The sequence below is a fragment of the Empidonax traillii genome, unplaced genomic scaffold, assembly GCF_003031625.1.
Source record: "Empidonax traillii isolate 1590-97213 ecotype Southwest subspecies unplaced genomic scaffold, ASM303162v1 scaffold4:size3804566, whole genome shotgun sequence".
In the NCBI taxonomy this organism is placed as follows: domain Eukaryota; kingdom Metazoa; phylum Chordata; class Aves; order Passeriformes; family Tyrannidae; genus Empidonax; species Empidonax traillii.
Window position 1 is genome coordinate 959,068 of NW_020955197.1, and position 20,887 is coordinate 979,954.

At 37.1% G+C, this 20,887-nt stretch overlaps 1 long non-coding RNA gene across 1 annotated transcript; it reads left to right on the top strand.

Moving 5' to 3' along the window:
- The first annotated feature begins 1,926 nt into the window (after positions 1 to 1,926).
- LOC114073742 lies at positions 1,927 to 11,234 on the top strand. The gene is made up of 3 exons (XR_003574379.1): positions 1,927 to 1,958; positions 7,473 to 7,609; positions 11,171 to 11,234. It is a non-coding gene; the product is annotated as an uncharacterized LOC114073742 (long non-coding RNA).
- Positions 11,235 to 20,887: the final 9,653 nt, after the last annotated feature.

Sequence of the window (20,887 nt, forward strand, 5' to 3'; positions counted from 1 at the left end):
TTAAAATGGGTGTATGCAAAATTTAGAAGCTAGAAATAGGGTAGTTATAGATGCTACATACAATTTTATTTTAATGTTATTTTGTCTTGGTTGAAGCAGTGATGATCTGAATTTTAAACCTTGTTGTAGCTTAGTCTCCTTATAGTCTCCTAAAATGAAAGGGCTATTAATATCTAACATTTTTGTACTGCAGTTAAAGTTATAAGCTATATTTGATGAGCTACTGCCATACTTAAGCAAAATTCACAATGCATAACAACAGTTATACCAGCAGTTCAAGATCACAATGGCCTCTAAATGATGCAACAGTAATACTTTCCAATCTCTAAATATAACATTTCAGGATCTCCTTTTGTTGTCCCTCTCATCTGGACATCTCAAAACACTCAAGTTGTTTTAATAAGGAGTGAGTGAGGATTTGTAACTTTAAAGTAATACAGTGCAGTAAATACTGTCAAGCAAATTTATGGAAATGAGAAAGAAGGAATAATGACAAGATGTGGAATAGCCCAAAGTCATGGTTCTTTGCTGTTAATTTCATTTTTAGACCTTGAAATAAATGAAGGTGTAATACCTCATGTGAGCTCAGAGTGAGGGTTAAGTAATGTTGTTTTGAAACACATCATTATCACATACAGCTAAGTACCCTGTACAATTTTCCAGAATAGTACACAGGGAATTAGTAATTTCTGGGCAGCAAAATTTTACCAGGGGCAGGACTATGTCAGCACTTTCACCACAAAATCATCATTGTTCAGCAGACAGTGAAAATGTTTGAGTCATTTGAGTCCGAGGGAGTGGCGACCATATGAGATGGAAAAAAAGGAAAATATCCAACCATTTTCTTGGTTAGAAGCATTAGCACCAATGAAATTTGCCACTTCAACAAGTCATCCCAAAATTTTAAAAGCCTTGAAAAGAAAACACAGCCTTGGTTATATTGCTACAGACAGGCTATAGAATAGAAAGTTGAGTGCAGTTCTATCATGATGTGAAAACAAGTCACTAGTGGATCATGGTCCATCACAAAAAGCTTTTGGAGCAGATGACCCCATGCACAAGCAGGACAGTATTGAGTGAGGACAGCATGTTTCATCTGGAGCTGAGGCAGCTCTAACCAGGCACTGACTCTTCATATTTAGGTTTGAAGAAATTCTTCTGAAGTTGGACACTGCTAACTGTTGTGGCCCAAGGGCATGACATTGTTTCAGAGACACTGCACCATTGTGGATTGGTTATGTTCTCCCCTGTAGGCAGAATTTAGGGTGGACTGTCTACTCTGAAGTCAGTTCTGAGGCAGATCTCACCTCCAGGAGCAGTGGAAAGTGTTTGTCTCTTTCTGCTTTTTGTTGATCTTTGTGGTCTTGGCCCACATAAAGATACACCAACATATGTGGTTGTCTAAGGTCATCATGACCTGTTGGAAGTAAGAAATTGCAGGATTATGTGGTGAGGCAGTATGGCTGAGCAGTACATTCCTCACCATAGAACAAGGTTGGTCTGAATGCCCAGGAGATAAAATCTACCAAATCCCTTCTAAATAAAGATGTTGAGCTGTGATGGTACTTAACATCGCATACACACAAAAGAAAAAATCCCCATAAACACATATGTCAAGAAGACAAAAATGATACCTGCAATGGGCTGCAGATGAAGCTTCAGATCCTGTATTTCTATTTTTTTTGTTTGAGTTCCATGAACTGAGTATTACCACGTCAAAATGATTAGCTTACTGTCCCCATTTAGCTTTCCAGTGAGGTGTGAATAGTTTAACACTGATGCACAGTCCATTTTCACTGATGTTTCGTCTGCATTTCATCATGCTGGAAGAAATGAGTCTTCAGGCATTTCTGAGGACTGCTGTGAAGAGGATAGAAATGTCTCCTCATCATTTTGTCATGATGTGTTATGGGGTTCCTCTGTCATGCAGTGTCAGCCCAATTTGGAGGAGCCTTGGAGTAAGTATGAAAGAAACAGGCTGTATTCTTGTTGTTCAGAGGTTTCTTCCTGATTCTGGCACAGCCAGAGGTGTGTGAGCCTGAGTGTAGTTTATGTTATGGGTGCACAGAAGCAGTCAAAAAATTTAGGAAAGAAAAACTCTTTTATGATTTTCCTTTTCACATATATTGAAAAATAGGAGACAAATTTTCCTCTCAAACTCTTTTTTCATTGTGTTGGTGTCAATACACAACCCTACAGATGAATATCAGAGGTAACTGTCATTAGCAGATATAATCTGCTTGACAGGACAAACACAACCTACAGACCTTCTTACAGTTAAAAAACTACTGTCCCTGGATGCCTGACTTAAGTGTCTTGGGGAAGAATTTTACACATATACACTGTGATCAGGCTTGGATTGTAACACCACGTCTTGTTTGTACCACGTGAGATGGCCTTTTGCCTTAAGTTCTTTGTCAGAGTGAATGGTGCTATTAAGTGACACTAGCTCTCTGCCAAGCAAGCACCTTAAATTTAGTTTTATCTGAAGTTTTTTAACTTAGTTTTATATTTGACTATAGCTTAATTTAGAGGAAAAACAAAATGGTCAGCCTGCATTCTTTAAACAAGCCAATGTGCTCATGCAGTGCTGTCTCTGTTCTCTTTAACACAAAGCTTGCCTTCATCTCAGACCATACAAGTACAACATAACTGTCATAGGTGATTCTACCCTGGTTCTGAAAAGCTGTGCTAGAATGAGACACTCACTCACAGAAGAGGGTATTAAAGAAGGGTATTGCAAAACTTCAGACTATTGTAAGCCTTGAGTATATCACAAGTTCCCATAGTAAATCTACTGCAATGGGACAGTAATTATCACTGTGTACCTCTTCACTGATTACCATTGCTTTTTACATGAGAAAATACACATGTGATTGGGCTGCAAATGTACATTACTCAAAAGTCTTGCAGTCCTTGCTTAATCCAGTTAGAGGGACTTGGGTACTGCATGTGTCTGCTGGCCCCCAGCAGAGCTCCTGGCAGGTGATGTGGCTCTGTTTTCCCTAAAGAATTCCACAGAAACATGTGCTGTGTAACATAATACTGCACTGTTCCCTCTCCAAGTCTACAAATTACTATTGTGAGGAAAAAAAGTTGCTATTATTATAGTTTATTGCTACTTAATTTGTTAGTTACTGATTAAAAAACTTATTAACTGGATTAAAAGGGGAGACATACTATTCCAATGGAAATCAGGACTGGTCTGATAAATGAAGCCACTTGCCCATTCCCACCTTGTGTGTATAACCTCATATGCATCTCTCTTAAAATTACAGAGATTTCAGGAGCTCTGGTGTGTATTCAAAGCCACTCAAGGCTAGCCTGAGAGTGAGACTTGAATCTAGCAGGAATGGAAATCTTTAACTATTGCTTAGGTCATGGAAAAAGATCAAGCTTGCAGCTCTCAGATATCTGCCCCTGTGTGCACAACAACTGCATACCTCCTAAGCCTCCGTCCCCTCCCCCTGCCCCAAGCTACAGCAGTGCAGGCAGTTCCCAGACCTTGATTCCTGATATGCCAACATATGTTGGCAGAGCTTCACTTTGCACAAATTTAAATTTCTCTTGGGAACAGGTTTCACTGGTCTGAGAAAGTAACAGACTGTTCTCTACTTCCATCTTCTAGATCTGAATATATACCACTCCTGTATCCTGTGCATTGGCTCTGACATTGTATGTATGTGTCTCTGTGTGTGTGTATGTATATATATATATATATACGAGATGGAGATTAATTTCAGAGCTACCCTTTGTCCAAATGCCCATACATTTATAAGGTCATGTTTGACTTCAAGCTTTGGAACAAGAATGATAAAAATAATAAAAGCAGCAAATGTTTTCATCTGAATATTTGTGTCTGAGACTTGGGGAAGTCCAGTGGCGTGTTAGAGTTTTGCTTTCCCAAGTTTGTAAAACTGTGCTTCGTATGTACATTAACAGGAAGTAAAATATGTTCAATATTTTAAAATGAAACAGCATGAGATTTGGTACCTTATACTGTACCTGGTCAGAACTTACTTCTAGTTGATCCTGCCCTTACCCTAAGACCAGCCCTTACACGGCTGGTGTAAGGAAGAGTATGTAAAGGTTAAGTGGCAACTTTTAGCCAGGAATGCCCTCCTCTCCTCAGCTGTCAGTGTTTTGTCATGGTCAATCTTCCTAGACCTTTCATATCTTTAAAGTATATTTAGGAAGTATTTCATTAAAATGCTGCTATTTCTTAGTGGTAATTTGCTTGCAAAAGGAATTTAAGAATAATTGGATTTGGTTTTACTGCTTCTGGAGACTCTACCTAAAGGCAGTGGACCTGTATTTCCACATACTTTGGCATCACTTTATTCAAGATCAAGTCAGTAACACAATAATGATGCAGTTTAATAGGTAGCTGGAAAAGGAGAGGCGGGTTAGAGCACAGTTTTATTTAGAAAATACCCCTGTGCACTGTGGCAATGTTTTATAGCATGATGTGAAGCTAAAGTCCACAACCATGTCTTGTAGTCATAGAAGAAGAAGGTAGGTTATAAAAGGGAGGGCTACAATGAGGAAGAAATGCAGTGTCACTTGCTCCTGGAAAATTTACAGCTGCCTCAAATGAAATGTTCAGTTATGCCAATGGAGTTAGTTTTTGAAAAATGTAAATTAAGTGACTTCATAAACATGAGTAGTTAAAAGAAGGCATAAACAAAAGTCTTATTCCAGTTTCAAAGGTCTTGTGGTCAGGCACATATCAGTCAGCACTTAAAAAGTGATTAAGTAGGGTAGTAGGGTAAGAGACTATTTTGAAACCAGGCCCTGATGAGCAGCTCCCATGTCCTGCCAGCATTTTACTTAGGCTGTATGAGATTAGCTGGTGCAATGCCTCCTGCTTACTCTTGTGCTTTAAGGACATGAAGGAAAGTGGGGGCAAGGGAAAACACTGTCAGATAAAATCTTTCAGAATTGGAGCTGAGAGAGGAAGTGTACTCTGTGTGCCACTTCGCCTCAATTCTGCATAGCCATCAGCTGAACTAATCAACACCTCTGTGCACTCAGAGCTCAATTACGTACAGTGAGTGTTTGTACTGGACCACTGCACAGACCTTTGTGGAAAGCTTTTCTTTTTTTTCCCTGTTTTTGTTTTGTTATTGTTGTTGTTATTGTGTTTTTTCCCCCCAGTTTTTTGGGAGGGGATTTTGTTGTTGGTTTTAGGTTTGTTTATTTAGGTTTTTTGGGTTTGTTTTTTAATTTTAACCATTAATTTCTCCAACATTTTTTTAGAACTAGCATGGCAACAAAGAGTTGTTTGTTTAGATCCTGTTGAGCAACTAGCAACCAAATGTGTCCCCAAAAGGGTTATATATCCATTCCTCTTGCTTTACCTTTTTCTTAAGGGTCTGTAAAACATTGACATTTGCAAAGTTAACTTAAGACTGTTATTAAAAGGGAAGAGCTATATTGTCAACCTCATGATCCTTGGAATCTGATTACAATTTCCTGATTCAAGTTCATTATTGGGAATAGTTTCATTGATTGCAGTGGGTCTGAGTTTGTCACAACTGTTCAGACTTCACAAGCATATTTGAATCTGGCCCATAATGATTCCACTTTTTCTATAGATAAGCATGGTAGTGAGACCTTGTGTACTTTTAGCTTTGCCAAGCATTTCAAGCATCCTTGGATATACAGTCAAAAAACTCTTCAGGCATTTTTTGTTACAGCATCCTTTTCCCCCCACAGAGAAATTGGAGTGTTGCAATACAACTTCCCTCCTCTCCTCCCCCCCCAAATAAATAGATATAGTTTATATCTTCCGGCAAGAATAAGAAAGCAAAAATAAAAAGGTTCCTCACGACTCTTAGCGAGATGAATCTTCCAGGGTTTGATCCCTTGGCAGAGCTCTGCAGTTTGGCTTTCTCGCTTCTCTTACAATTGTGTTGTATGTCTCATTTTCTTCGATTTCATTGAACTATTTATGTTTATCTGCTAGCTTTTGTCTCAGTTGCCAGTTCCTTTTCCTTTTCAAGATAATTCATCTATTTTACTATTAGGTACCCTCTTTTCTGCGTATCTTGCCTGTCTTATTTCCTTAGGACGAGACCCTGTGCAACATACCTGTGCCAGTTGGTCTGCCTTTTTTGTATCTCTCTTTCCTAATTTCCATTTTAATTTTGTTACTCCTTGCTGCTAATTCTGTTTTTTGGAAAGGTGTACTCCCCCAAGTGAAGCTCTCTCTTTTTAGTTTTTTTTTGCATTTGGTTAGTTGGTTGGTTAAATTTTTTGTTTTGTTTTGTTTTGTTTTTTTAATCTTTTATTAATATTTCAATTATTTTCATTTACTTTGGAGATTCCATAACAAATATGAACATTTGATTTCATTAGACATTTCAGAATTCAACTCAAAATCAAATATATCTTCTTATCTTCCTTGTGGTTTAGAGGACGCTTACTGATTTTTTAATGAAAATAGAAATGGGAACAATATCTCTCATTGTATTTTCTTCAGCAATGTGAGAAAACTATTTTCACTTAAAGGTTTTTGTCACAGCAAAAGGAATTTTGGACCAAAACAGAGAATTTGCTGTGTTTTGCTAGTAGCTAAGTTAGGACACAACTTCTTAATGTTATATTGAAGACCTCTGGGGAAATACTGATATATTTGTATAGTGAGTCCTTCTGAGCTCACCACTCTTTCCTCTGAATTGGTTTATTGACCTCTTGTTGACTGAATAGAAGCAGTGTTGGGTCCACTAGGTATGATCCGCAAACTAATTTTCAATAACAGGACATATAAAATTTAAAAAAAACCTGCAGGAGTTCATACCTGCAAGAACCTGTGCTGCTGGCCTATGAACTGGGGCTGCTTTGTAAATCTTGGAACTGCTTGATTCCCAGTCCAACTGATTGTGGAGTGGGGATGGAACAGATAGTCAAGGACACTAATCTTATCAACCTTCTCGATTTAAGTTGTTCCTGCTCATTGTAACTTAGCTCCTAGGGGAAAACAAAAATAAAATCTCAGTTAGTAACAACAGTACCTATCCAAGGAAGTGCAAGTAATTTAGTGGTGGGCTGATTTTGCAGATTAGAACCTGGATTTTTAGGACTAATTAATTTTATGTTCTTCAAAGGGCATTACAAATGTTATTCAGTTTAGTATACATTGTTGTAAAAGACATATATATATATACTGGATTTAATAGAGTCCAGTGGAAATGGTTAATATATATTTATTTTACTTACTGCAAATTAAAAGGAGCATCCTAACTTAAACTCTAATTTGGTGTTCTACCAATTCAAGCAAAAATGAATTAAGCATATTAAAAATGAACACGGTTCTTATTTTTCTTGGTTGTATGACCCTCTTTCTCACTACATACATCCGTTAGCAAAGTCTGCTTTCAGCAGTGGAAATTTCATTATCACTTCTAATTCAGGTTTTGTAGAACATTAAAGTTTCCAACAGTTAATGACTCTGGTTTCTTTCTTTGCAGATTTACTTTTCATGAAAGAATATAGAAGAGGAAAGAAATCACAGTAAGGCTGAATTATGAACTCCCAGAAATGGAGGACAAGAACTTATTGTATTCTGGAAGCTGAATTTATTGCTCTTGACTAGTGCTGGGCAATGGTGATCGCATGCATGGTATTGCTGAAGCAGATGTAGCTCGCGTATTACACATTCCAGTTTTTCATTCAATATTTAAAGAGTGACACAAATACCACTGTAAAAGTCTTTCAGTTGCTTGAAAAGTGGTGTCAGGAGTTCCTCACCTTAACCAAAGCTCCTTTCTACCCTTGGATTGAGATTGTCATCCTCCAGACTTCTTCACCAATACTGGACTTTCTTCTCAGCTCTGACCTGTGCACTCGTGCCCCTGAGATGAGGTCTCATCAGTGCTGTCACCATGCCCCTATGATGTCCATGCCATTGTCACCCTTACATCTGATGGTTAATGAAGCCAAAACACCTCAGTTACTTTTCAGGGACTCACCTGAGACACTTAGCATCTCTCCAACAGTGATCCCGCTGTGGGACAACTGCAATCATATCTCATAGAGGTGTCACAGCTCTTAATTACATCTTCTGCAAAGTGCTTGAAGAATCCCTGACAAATGTGATTTCAGTATGCAAAATACTGCAGCAAAATAAACTAATCTAGATAGCAGAGGTCAGTCCTGTCTGTCTACATTAACCTAATAGCCTGTGCTTTTCCTCTTTCCTTCACCATTTGCCAAAACAGATATGGTTTGTTTTTCCTTTGATCCCATGGAGTTGACAGTGACAGATTACTTGCAGTTTGTCATCTTGAACCTTCCCACTTTCCTGGTGATTTGACCCATGACATGAGGGAGATCTGTAATCACAGACAGATGCCTCCCTGAGCAATGTCTAGATACTGTGAAAGCTTATTACTCTAAAGAATCTTATTTTCTCATCAGAGTTTCAGGCTATTTTGAATATGGTTTTGAAATAAGACAATCTCCAATGGTGGGGCCCCTGCGTAAAATAAACTCTATTTCTGTGATATTTTCTCATGAAAATAACAATAGTTCTGTGTTTAATCTTCAAAAAAAATGGGAAAACTGCTGAAAATGTCTTTTGTCAGGACTTGCTCAGGATCCAGCAATGTGCTTTGTGTACACCAGACGCACTAAGCACATAACCAAGACTGAGGGTAACAACACACTCAACAACTGTCAAAATCAGTCAGCCCTGTTATTCTCCACATCCCAAAGCTCTTAGAATAGCATTCTACTTTACAGTAGCATAAAACCAAATTATATCTGATAGAGATATAGGAGGTGCAACATCAAAATGAATTGAACAAATGGGTATCCTGTCCCACGCCCTTCTCAAAGCACTGCCAGCTTGAGGATCAAAGGAGAAGGTTCAGGGATTTTTCCAACTACATTTCTAAAACCTCTGAGGCTGAATACCAATTATACTCCCTGGGCTACCCTCTCCAGTGCCCGATATCCTCATGTGAAGCAAGTCTCTACCGACACCCGATCTGAACACCACCTACTATGTCTTGTCCTCCTGCCATGTACTATTGTGGAGGACCCATCTCCATTTCCTGGACATGCCCCTGGGCACAGTGGTTGCTCTCATTTGGTGAGGTCTCCAAACTTCATAGGAGAGCTCTTCAGCAGTTTTTTCAGGACACCAATAAACATGGTAAACAGGACAAGTCCCACAAATATTTGAACTAGCAGTCACCATTGATACTAGTGACAGTGTTAGTACACCATGGTATTTGCTTTAAAGAGTAAAAGCAAACTCTAAGACCTCAAGAGATTGTCAAACTCAAGATCTTACAAAGAAAAAAATACTGATGTGCATGAGACGTGAAGTGAGTCTGTTTAGGAGACAGTCCATCCACTGAGATTAGCAGCTGCACCTGCTTTCTTAGGCTTGATATCTGTCTGGTATCCAACAATATTCATTATCCAGCCTAAAGTCTTCTTATCTTTTGTAGCTCTTGAAATCTATCTATTTCAGTTAGATCTTGATGACTGCCTAACATATATGATTAAAAGTAAGGTTCTGAAATTTGACGTTTTTTTCAGCAGTTTCATGTAAGAAATGATAACTAATTAATGGTATCACATCTTAAAGAGTTCTCCAAACTCCTTCAGCAAATGTATGAATAGAGAAATTAGGGTTCTTACAAGCTAATCATCAAACCTGTAATAAAGACTCTTTTGATTATGTTATTTATTGAGATCTTGAGGACAATGTCAGCAGCTTATTCTATGGTACAGACTTCTATAGGAATATTATCAGCCATAAATGGTACTAAGTTCCTGCACCCGAGCTCATTGATACTGATATTTGAAGGCCTTCAGGGAAAGACATGAGAAAGAGTATTTAACACAGACTTGAATATGCTTTGTCTTGTTTTGCTTTGGTAAACCCAGCCCTCACATCACCAGATTGTTTACATAGCCCCAGGGGTCAGTTTGTTTAGTGCACTGGTTGTCTGAACAAGAGTAATTTTTTTTGTTGCTCTCAGTTGAACTTTGCAAATCAGCTAAAAAACAGAGATGCTGTATAAATCATAAGATGATGTCAGCAAGTTCGAGTTAATGCTTTTCTTTAAGCAAAGTAACATGTTCTGTTTTCAATACTTTAAAATGTATAACAAGTAAAAAATCTTGTAATATACAGGAAATTATTTAGATATAGGAACTGTCCAACTTCTGCAGTGGAAAACCTACTAGCACACAATAGAACTTGCCTTTCTTGAATAAATATCCTCTTATACAATAACCAAAGTACTCTCTATCTTGACCAAGGAACACATGCATAACAATTTCTGTTAAAAGTTACACATTGTTGCACTTATTTTGGAGGAACATTTTGGAAATTTTCCTGTTAAACTCTGTCACTTCTTAAACAAAGAACTCACACATTCCCAAAGGAATAGCTTTGTGTGTGTCATCCTACAACTGTGTAGAACCAATTTAATTCTGTCATGTCTCTATGCAATAAATTTACTCCTGGGAGGATGCATTCCCTCCACTGGTGCAGAATAATCTGTGCTTCTGCAGTTCTGCTACTACTGCAGATCTGCTCCAACTGGGCTATCAGGGCATCCAGAAATTGTTGAAAAAAGATGAATATTTCTCAGCATTTGGGAGAGTGAATGAAATTAAAGGTAAAGAAAATTAGATGACATAATACAGCAACCATAGACTGACTCTTACTATTGCTATTGGCAAATACCTAACCTGCACATCCACCTTTTAAATATGTTCAAACCATTGTGAGGTAACTTAATAACTTCCAGCAACTGGAGTAAAGTTCTTTATTATAAAATATACAACCTTCATATCTGATTTTTGTGCTTTTTTGGTATTTTTAGAAAATAGTGCAGTGAATGGACTTGTTAGAGGAAAAGTTACAGTTTACAAAACTGTATATATATGCCTGAATATATCTGTCAAAGAGCAGCTAGTTCTTACCCTTTATCAGAATTATAGTGATATAATTAACTGAATCATAGTCTTTACTAATAAAATTATAAATTATAATAAATTTAAATTATTATAATTACAAATATTATTAAATTATATAAAAATTAAAAATATAAAATTATATATTAAATGAGTGACTGGTTCTACTTAAAGAATACAGCTTCTAGATGGTCCCACAGAATAAAACTAAAGATTCTTTATTCTCCAGAGGCTGTAAAGACCCATCCTGCCTGCAAGAATACACACCACCACACTCCACATGGAAGAAATACTTAAGTGACTTTTTCAAAAACAAATACATACATGCAGCTTTTTTTTTTTTTTTTGGTAGGTCAGTTAATGCTGACCCTTCAAAGGTTAAACCCCTTTCCGTTGCTTTCCATTAATTTGCTTTTCTATTACTGCATGCTGCACATGAGAGGTGGAGCTCCCTTTTTAACTTCAGAGATCAGCACGATAGGAGGGCAGTGGATATCAAACAAACCTTCAAGAATGCAAAGGCAGTAAGGCACCCACAAAACTAGCACTTGGATCCAAAACTAGATGGGTGGCCAACTTTATCCCAGACAGTACATCAACAGCATAACCACAAGTCAGACCAGCTCCAAAGTTGCTCATGCTGTCCTCTGGCATTCACCAAGAAGCCAGACATTTCTGCCCATGGAATTTCTTCCATAGGGATTTCCTTTAAAGAGGGACAGGGAAGTCAGTCTCCTAAAGAGGATGCATGTATATGCTACCTAATGAAAGATTTATTAAAAAAAAAGGTAAATCAAACCTTTGTTGTTGATTGTACAAGCACAGGGAAATAAAAATTGGACTTCTGCCTCATTTCACATCAGTCCAAATTTTCCTAGTCTTAAGGAGAAAAAAAATTAATGAGAAAAAATGTTCATAACAGTTTGTTTTTGAAATGAATTCACTCAGGTGAGCTTCTGTTCATATGCTCATTTGTCTGCCACTATAAGTACCCAAAACATGACTTTTCTAAGCTTGTTTCCTGCACTTGAACAACTGTTCGTTGTTCTTAATTTCATACTGCTGGTTTAAGACTGAGGATCCAGATACTTTTTGTGATCAATGGGCTATATTATGTTTGTTTTGAAGACACATACTCACAAGCTAACCAAGAAAAGAACAGTCCCAGTCTCAAAGTTCTTTCAAAGAAAAAACATGGACACACTGTTATCTCAAAGTGAACAGTGTGTCCATTTTCACTTAATGCAAACTTTAACATCAGTTGTTTGATTAAATCAATTTAGACTCCAAAGATAATTTAGTCATTGAAGATTGTCTTAAACAGGTAACCAAAGGCAGCTGCTGTAAGTTAGGTGAATCCATTCATCTGTAAACATGCATGGAAAAGATCAAAGGTCTTCATGACACAGTTTGGGTTCAACCCCTCTTTTAGCTTTTCAGCTATTGCCTGACTTCAGGATGTGATTAAAAGTGTATTCTAGTAGAAAAATCAGAAAATCCCAAACTAAATATATTTACTCTCTTCACCTTCACTTTTAGCTTTCCTGCTTACTTATGCTTTTGTCTCCTAAAGATAAATGACTGGTTTTATAATAAAAAAAAAAAGGTGATTTCCAGCTCTTGATCAAATTTCTTGTTAACAGAATTTTGATGATAAGATACACAAAGGAACTTGTACAATGTGTGGTTTTAAGGAAATAGCACACACACAAAAAATTATAATAACCAATATATTCTATTGTGTGTGTTTAAGGTGTGCAGGTAGTTTCTTTAGGATGAACTATCTGGAGGAACACTGAGTAGAAAGATGTTGATAAAACTACAAGAACTTGTACCAATAGTTCTGACCTAAATTCTGCAGAATAGATGAGGGCAGGAGTACCTCACACTTTTCTGTAATTAGCTTTCAATAAACTGTGCAGGAAAATCTTTGATTTACATGTGCCTGCATTTTCCAATCAGCTAAGCTATGTGTTAATGCTGTTGCAGAATATGTCTTCTCCTTACCAACTAGAACATGGTAGGCATTAACTTTTTCCACAGCACAAAGTGAAATTCTATGTAATCCCTATGGTTATGGCTCCTGTTCCTTCTAATTTAATTTACAACACTGGGAATTTGTTATACAACAAGAAACACATTTTAAGAATTGTCACATTTTGTAATTCCTTTTTGTGTTTGGTGCGTCACAAGCATTGTGGCTCTGGTTCAAGCCAACTGCAGACTGGAGAATGAAATATAATCTAAAAATACCATAAAAATGGAAATTTTTAACATTAATCTTGTGTAAGGTTTTTACATTCTCTAGTGAAGCTAGATGAACCTGAAAGAGACTCTGAAAACTGAGGAGCTTTGCAGCTCTTTGTAGTTCCTTTAATCCACCCAGGCTGTACCTGTGGGTTCCATTCTTTAAAAGGATGTTTGCAGGAAGACCTTGCTCCATTCCAGGACCTATCAAAAAGCCTGCAGGAGCTTTTGTGACAGGGTGGCTCTGTATTGAAGGAAAGGACTCAGGCATTAGTGCCACCAAGGAGGATGAGGGCAAGAATGGCTCTGTAGATAAAGGCGACGGTTTAAAGTTTGGGCAATCTGGGTTGTAGTTTCTCTCCTGCTGCTGGTTTCTGGTAAAGCCCTGGGCATATCTCTTACTCTGTGTTGCAGGTGGTTGACCACGTAATGAGGAGAAAAGCTTTGAAGAGAACAACAGCAAGCATATTTGCAAAAGAATAAGAAGGAAGGAAGAATGTGTGGGATAAGTCTATCTCATGTTAGATAACAGGGTTCCCAAAGGGATTTGATCGCTTTTGTTTTACACAGATACATCAGGAAAATGAGGCAGCTCCTTTTCAGGACACCCATCAGCTTGTGAGAAGCCAAGATCTTGTAGGACATGCTGTGCAATTGGTGACTGGAGCCTGTGTTCCTGTGTCATGTCTGTGAAGTGGGAGAACCAATGGGACCGTCTCTCCCTCCCCTTTCAATTACGCAAAATGCTGTAATTTACACAGGTTGTATGTCAGAGCTGAATAGGGGCATAGCAAGTTTGCAAATATGCATTAACAAATAATCATACTGCCAAAATAATTTGTATTTGTAACACATCTAATGCTCTTAAGCATTGCTGTGGGTGAACCTGAAAGACAGAAGTAGTATTTTTATGCTAATATGTTATAAAATGTCTCAGCAAAATAAGCAAGTCCTTCTGCAGTGGGTGTTTATTTTCCTTGACATGATTTAGAAGATTCTCATGTGACAATCTTTTGTGTTGCATTTGTAAAACGATCTCTATGAGAATAGTACACTATTATAATACATTACAATCTGAAGTTGCTTGAGCAGCAGAAAGCCACTAATATAGTACTTCACAATAGAGCACTTAAACAGTTTAGAGTGCAGCTTTCATGTACAGTATTTTAAAGAACTGCTACAAGCCATGTTTGCAGTGCTTTTTGGAAAGCAGGGTAATATCAAGGAGAAAGCTCCTTACCAGTGAGCTTCCTGTCACTAAACGATCATGTTGCTCTTCCAGCAAATCCAGGTGGGAACATTTTCAAGGAAATGTCGAATATTTCTCCTTTTGCCCAGAAACAGCATAGCTATTTTTAGGGATATTTTCCATTGGCCTGCAGCACATTTCAGTTGCTGTAGCATGATGGAGAGTGGCATATTGTATGTTACACCGAATTGAGAAAATGACTATGTTGCATCATGTCTGTATTTGGCACTGAAGGATGCTGAGATGTTCATATTTCCTCATACTTGTGCCAATTTTTATGCAACACAGTTCTCTCATAAATAAAATGTAGGGTATTGGATCTATCCTGCACTCATTTAACCTTCTGACACCTTGACAGCATTTGACTTCTTTGTGGGAGACTGGAATCAGTACGACTGTGCCTCAGTCCTAATCTGTTTATGGTACTCAAATATAAGATATTTTTAGTACTGTACAAAGAGCTGCTTATGTAGCATATACTTTGCAAGCTGTATCTATGTTGAAATGTGAGGCTCAAAAATATAAATGCTCACAAATTATCCAGCATTTTCAGATAATTTTCTAATTAAAACCCCTTGAATGGAAATCATCAGGTATGCACCCCAAAATACTCATCAGACTCTCAGGGGAAACAGGTTGTCCAGTGGGGGAATACAGTTCCATGTTCAGGAGGTGCCTTTGACCTGAAAAGCATCACAACTCTGTGGGGAGATCTGCACCGATTTCCCTTCATCCCCTTCCCTCTCTTTCTGGGACATGATTAGATTCTGTTTCCTCTATTCAACTTGAGAGTAGATGGGCAGATGAGCTCCTGGTTAAGCCAGAAGGAGGGCAACAGAATACTGCAAAATTTCTTGTTGCTGTTTTCCTCCTAAAATCTTGTATGAAACTTGATGGGAAAAACAAACAAACAAACAAACAAAAAGCTCTTAGGCACTCTGTTTTAATCTATGTAACTTACATAACTAGTGTAACTTTAAGTCAACTTTAAAGTCAACTTTAAGTCAACACTGACTGGAGATAATTAAACAACTGTCTTTGAAGATACAGAAACTGCAGTGATTTTCTAGATCTGATGTTTGACCAAGAAGACACTGCACTCAGCAGTAACTTCTTTTGCACTTCTTAATGCAAGACACCAGGATGAGTTTGCGCAGGGATTGCATTACTATTAACCCTAAACACTGACACTGACAGACATCATGAGATAATTTTGTAACTCTGTCATTAGAAAAATGAGATTTTAGTTTTCAAGTCTGCAGTTGTTTTGACCTCTAGGTATGTGCATCTTTATTCCCTCAGAAAATGGCACAACTTTTACCTGCAGATCTCAGCAATAACCAAGAAAAGACTTTCTAATTTAAATTGAAAAGATCAGCTAAGTCTGTTTGGCAAGTTGAATGACATATTAAAGTCACTTTTGATTTAGTCATTTTAGGAGATCTGTTCCAGTCACAATTGTTTTCTTTAGCTCTTGAAAATGAGTTGAGGATGCACTTTGGTGCATTTGTACCTCATTTATCTAAAACAGCAAAAAAAAATATTTCCAAAAGTTCTTCTAAACTATTCTTCAAGGATTTTTTTTTTAATATTAAATAAAAGAGTGCATTAAGGCACTTGAAGGATAATGTTTTAAATGCTTCTAAGAAACAGTTGTTTTAGGACAAACTGAGGCCCTTTCCACAGAAAGTTCAGTGCATGCCAGTGAGGACTTTTCCAACAACTCCAGGTTAGGATTTGAGTCAGGATAAAATATCAGAGTATTGATATTTAATTCTCTAGTCTCAGCTGGTGGTGAATCAAGTAGCAGGCCATTATGAGTCATCTTTTACTCCATGGAGTGAAGCTACGATTGGTATTTTGTGCCCTCACACAGTTCCCATCACTGCCTGATGTGTAATCTGATGTTGTGCATATCTTTAAAAAATGAAGACACGAGCCACATTTTTCTTTTTATTTTTTATCTCTTCAAATGCAGCCTGTAACATGCAGCGTTATCTCTGCTCATAACTATCACACTTAATTACACTTAATGTGTCAAATTTGGGATCTGAATGTCACTCAAGTGGTTCTTGCACACTTTATGATATATATTTAATCCAGAAAACTTAAAGAAAACAGATAATTTAATTTTCTAATCAGTTTACCAGATATAGGCTGTGAGGCTTGGAAATATTTTGAGCATTTTCTATGTTTTTTAATGAAGTGTTACTACAATGAGAGGCGGATGTTACAGCCCAGCTGTTACCATATGCAGCAGAGGCTGTTGTGCTCTATGCTGGCTCTCGGTGAAGCTCCAGGTCTCCAGCCAAGGCTGTCTGGCAGTGAGGTAGAGATTGTGATGGTTTTCCCTTTTTTGTATTATTTTTTTTATTTCTTGTTCCCCAGTAGATAAACACTTCAACAATTTCAGAGTTGAAGTTTCAATGTTGCTAGAGGATGAAAAAAGGGAGAACGAATGTTTTGTCCTTCAGCCTTTGCAAATATGTAGGCTGTGGGTTTGTGTCTCCCAGGAGCATCATGAGTGAAGAAGACCTGCTGGAGTCTGTCTCCATCAGGGTATGTTTGCTTGTCTACCATCTTAACCCTTCTGCTGCTACCTCCTCCATGCAAATTAATCTTCTCAACTGATGATATTCTGTGGAGACACAAGATTTATGTGTTCCCTGAAAGATGCAGACCAAGTTTTTCCTTTCAGTGTGGAGCATCTAAAATTACGGGGAATATGCTAGCAACACTAAAACAAATGTGCTCAGACCCCTGGAGAACTCAGATGCCATGTGTGCAGTGTTTCCTCCAAACATCTGAGAACCAGCATCATTGTTCTTCAAGAGTATTTCTGAAGCAAATTAAACAACAGGATGTGCCCATGAATCCTAGCTATGAGCGTGTGGAGCTGTAGGACTCAGACTATATATCTGAATGGTATCTGACATGGATAGATGAAACTGGCACACTGTGATCTTCACATCCAAGGTAATCCTTGTAAATGGATGATCATATGCTTTTCCTGCTGAAAAAAATGTATGTTATTTGTTTATTTGGTTATTTCCCCTCCCCCCAGTAATGAAATTAACGTTAGAAGAACTCTTTGTGACTGCAAAAACTTGGAAGTAAATTAAATGCTGTATAGATCATGGCCCCATACATATATTATTTTAGCAGTAAGGTATGTAGGTGTTTTTAAAGAGTTGCTTCTATCTGAAGTGAAAACAGAGAAAACAGTCTGTAGGATGTTAGCATCCTAAGGCCTCTTTGACCTGAAGTCAGCTAGTAGGTAACATTAGAGATCAGAAACTGATTTTGTTTGGAAGGAATTATTTCAAAGTGATTGGATAAAACAGAGAGGTGTGTTATAAAATAAATGAGGTAAGTATTTTTTATTCTGGGAGAGAAGATATATCTTTTGTTTGAGTGGCAGTGGTTAGATTCTTTGTGCTTTGCCCCTATTAGAGTTATATAAATTCAAAGTCAGACAACAGATGTGCAACAGCAAAACAAACAAACAAGCAAACAAACAAAAAGCCAAAACAACCCAAATGTAAGTGGAAAGAAGGAAGCCTGTATTCCCCGGGACATTGATTCATTTACATAATTAGGAGTCAGAGCTTATTTATATTTATACTTTGAATCAATGCACAGTAAAACACCCTACAACTGACTTGAAAATATGGAATCTGTGGTTTTAAGCTTCCCTGGGAGGTGCTGAGCACTTCTGGTTTTCAGCAACATCTCTAGGACCGAGTATGCCTTGTGGTTCATCCACATTGAACCTTATAGAGTTAAGGAAATTTTCCAGTCTTTCCTAACTTTACCCCTGCTTTCCCCATAGTCCTGTACATGCACCACAGCACCTCAGAGAGGGTTAACCACACATGATGTTATTCAATTGTCCCAGGAGTTTGAGGTTTTAGAGTCTGGAGCCCCGTTATAACTTCCACATCCTGAGCAGATGTTGCCACACTGTTCACAGTCCCTTATGATACCAGTATAAGTGTGTAAAAAAAGAAAACAAACTTCTCCAGTACTTGGATTTAAACTTGGAATTTTTAACTCACCCAACATTTCCTCACCTTTGCACCTTGTAATACCTCTGAAACAGGTGTTGATTTGACCATGCTTTGTAAAAATAATTGTGTCTGACAGTAGTGGATGATTTCTTAAATAGAACAAAATTATCACAGTAATTTTTGGAAGATTTTATTGCCTTTTTATAAAAATTTCTTTATTTTTAACAGGATGAATATTAGGAATCCTTATAATTCTTCTGAAGATTAAACTCTGCCCTGGGAACCTCATAGTTCAGTCAGTATTCGACCTTTTGAAGTTGTATTAAATAGATTAATTAATAATTACTCAATTTTTTAATTAAAAGTATAATTTTATCAGACTGAATCCTCCCTATGAATACTAGATACTAATACAGGAGTCCTTCTTGATGACACAGGTATTTGCTGTACATGCTGGAAAAAGTTCATGGCTAAGCTTCACCGGAAAAAGTTATTACTTTATTAATATTGTAAACCTAAAAATAAGTACTTGAATACTTTTATCCTGTGCTGAAATCAAGTCCAGTCACACACAATGTCAACTGTTTTGTAGCTTATATATATTTGGAATTCAGCCAAGAAACTGTGTTTTTAGTGCCAGAAGTCGAATAACACACCAAAAATATTTCAATACTACGCAGTGTTCCTATTAAAAGAACAGATCCCTTAACAAGTTTCATATTATTTTGTCTCTATCTACATAATTCAGGTGTTATCATGGGATCGGAATATATTTTGCATATGCATTTAACGCAAATAGAGAGTAATTGCATAGCCAATTATTTTTAATCGTTAACCAGTTCACATTGTAGCAGGCTTATTTGTTTTTAAGACATTATTGAGACTCTCTTAGCCAAATTTAGCCAGATACAGTCAGACTGTTGCAATGCAGTGACAGTTGGACTCCACAGTTACCCATAAATATGGTTGTAAAATACCTCAGATATGGCCAATGAGGAATAAGTCTGTTGGCAAATGTCTCTTTGCAGTGGGATTCCACACTATGCCACAATCTGTAATAACCAATCCTAATGTGAGATGGCTGCACAATTGCGTAGTTAGTATTTTCTCCTTGTAAGTATTTCAATTAGTTTCTATTTTTTAAAGCTGAATACTCAAAAATCCTCAGCAATATATTCACATCAGACACAGTCACCAACCTTACTGGAAGCAGGGTGACACTCAGAACTTCAAACAGTTCTGGTCTAATGTTTCTAAAAAGCCCCTGCATATACAAACAAATATTTTTTCAACTGCAATATTGAGAAAATTTTTTCTCCTTTTTCTTTATTCTGTCAGAATCTCCAAAGATGTCTGCTAATGTCTTCTCAGGAAAATTTTTATTTAACCATATCTGTATGATATCTATATAGTCTTAAATTAGGCTTTCAAAGTACCACACATAAAATAAAAAATCCGCATGACATTTTTCCAAATTTGGAAAAAAATAATAACTTCATTTTACAAAGCAAGAAACTAGGCAAAAATTATAAAGTGACTTGATCAAGCATTCAAAAATAGAATTTTTCAGGCTTTTGAATCCTAGGTATTCTACAGTGTAGGTTGCACCTCTAAAACTGATTTCCTGGTTTCTCATTCTCATAGTAAAATACTCACGAATAAGTTTTGGAGTCCCTAGTATATGGTATTTGCTTTGCAGGTTATGCACAAGGTTGGATAATTTACTCGTTACTTTATATTAAGCCCTAAGAACATTCAAAGCAGGTGAGATCAGTTTATGAACAGTATTTAATGCATTTCAATTCATGACCTTGTGATGTTGTAAGAAAACTGTTCATGGTTGTATACAGATCTCTGCAAAAGTTCTTGGTAAAAACTGTAAAACAGGTAATCTAAAGCAAGGCAATGAAGAGAAGCAGGTTGTACTCAAGAGTCACCTGGATTCATGAGAAAGAGATAAAAGAGTAGCCACAAATTTGTTCTGATATAACAGAAAATGGTTATGTCCACATCTGCTTACAGGAGGAAGACAATAAAAGACACATTTTCAGTGTATTTATTGCACAAGGTGATTATAAACAATTCTCCTGAAAAGCAAGGACAAAAAAAAAAAAAGTGGATACTTCTGGCTCTGTAACATTAAATGCATTAAAAACACATTGTGTTTATGGTGATATGAGTATACAGTAGTGGTAAACTCATGAAGGACAGATGTTCCTCAAAAGATCAACTGTGGAAGTGGCATGTGGTTCTATATGCATTTTCTAGATAAAGAGTAAAATTAAATATGAATTATCTCAGGGAGCTTGGGGTTGCTTAGTCTCAAGCAATTGTTTCGGAGTATTTTTATTATATTCATGCTTTGTAAGGGTTTTAGGATCTGGGCCACTAATTACAAAGACATTATTTTTAATCACCAACAGTTGTAGGAGTACTTGGG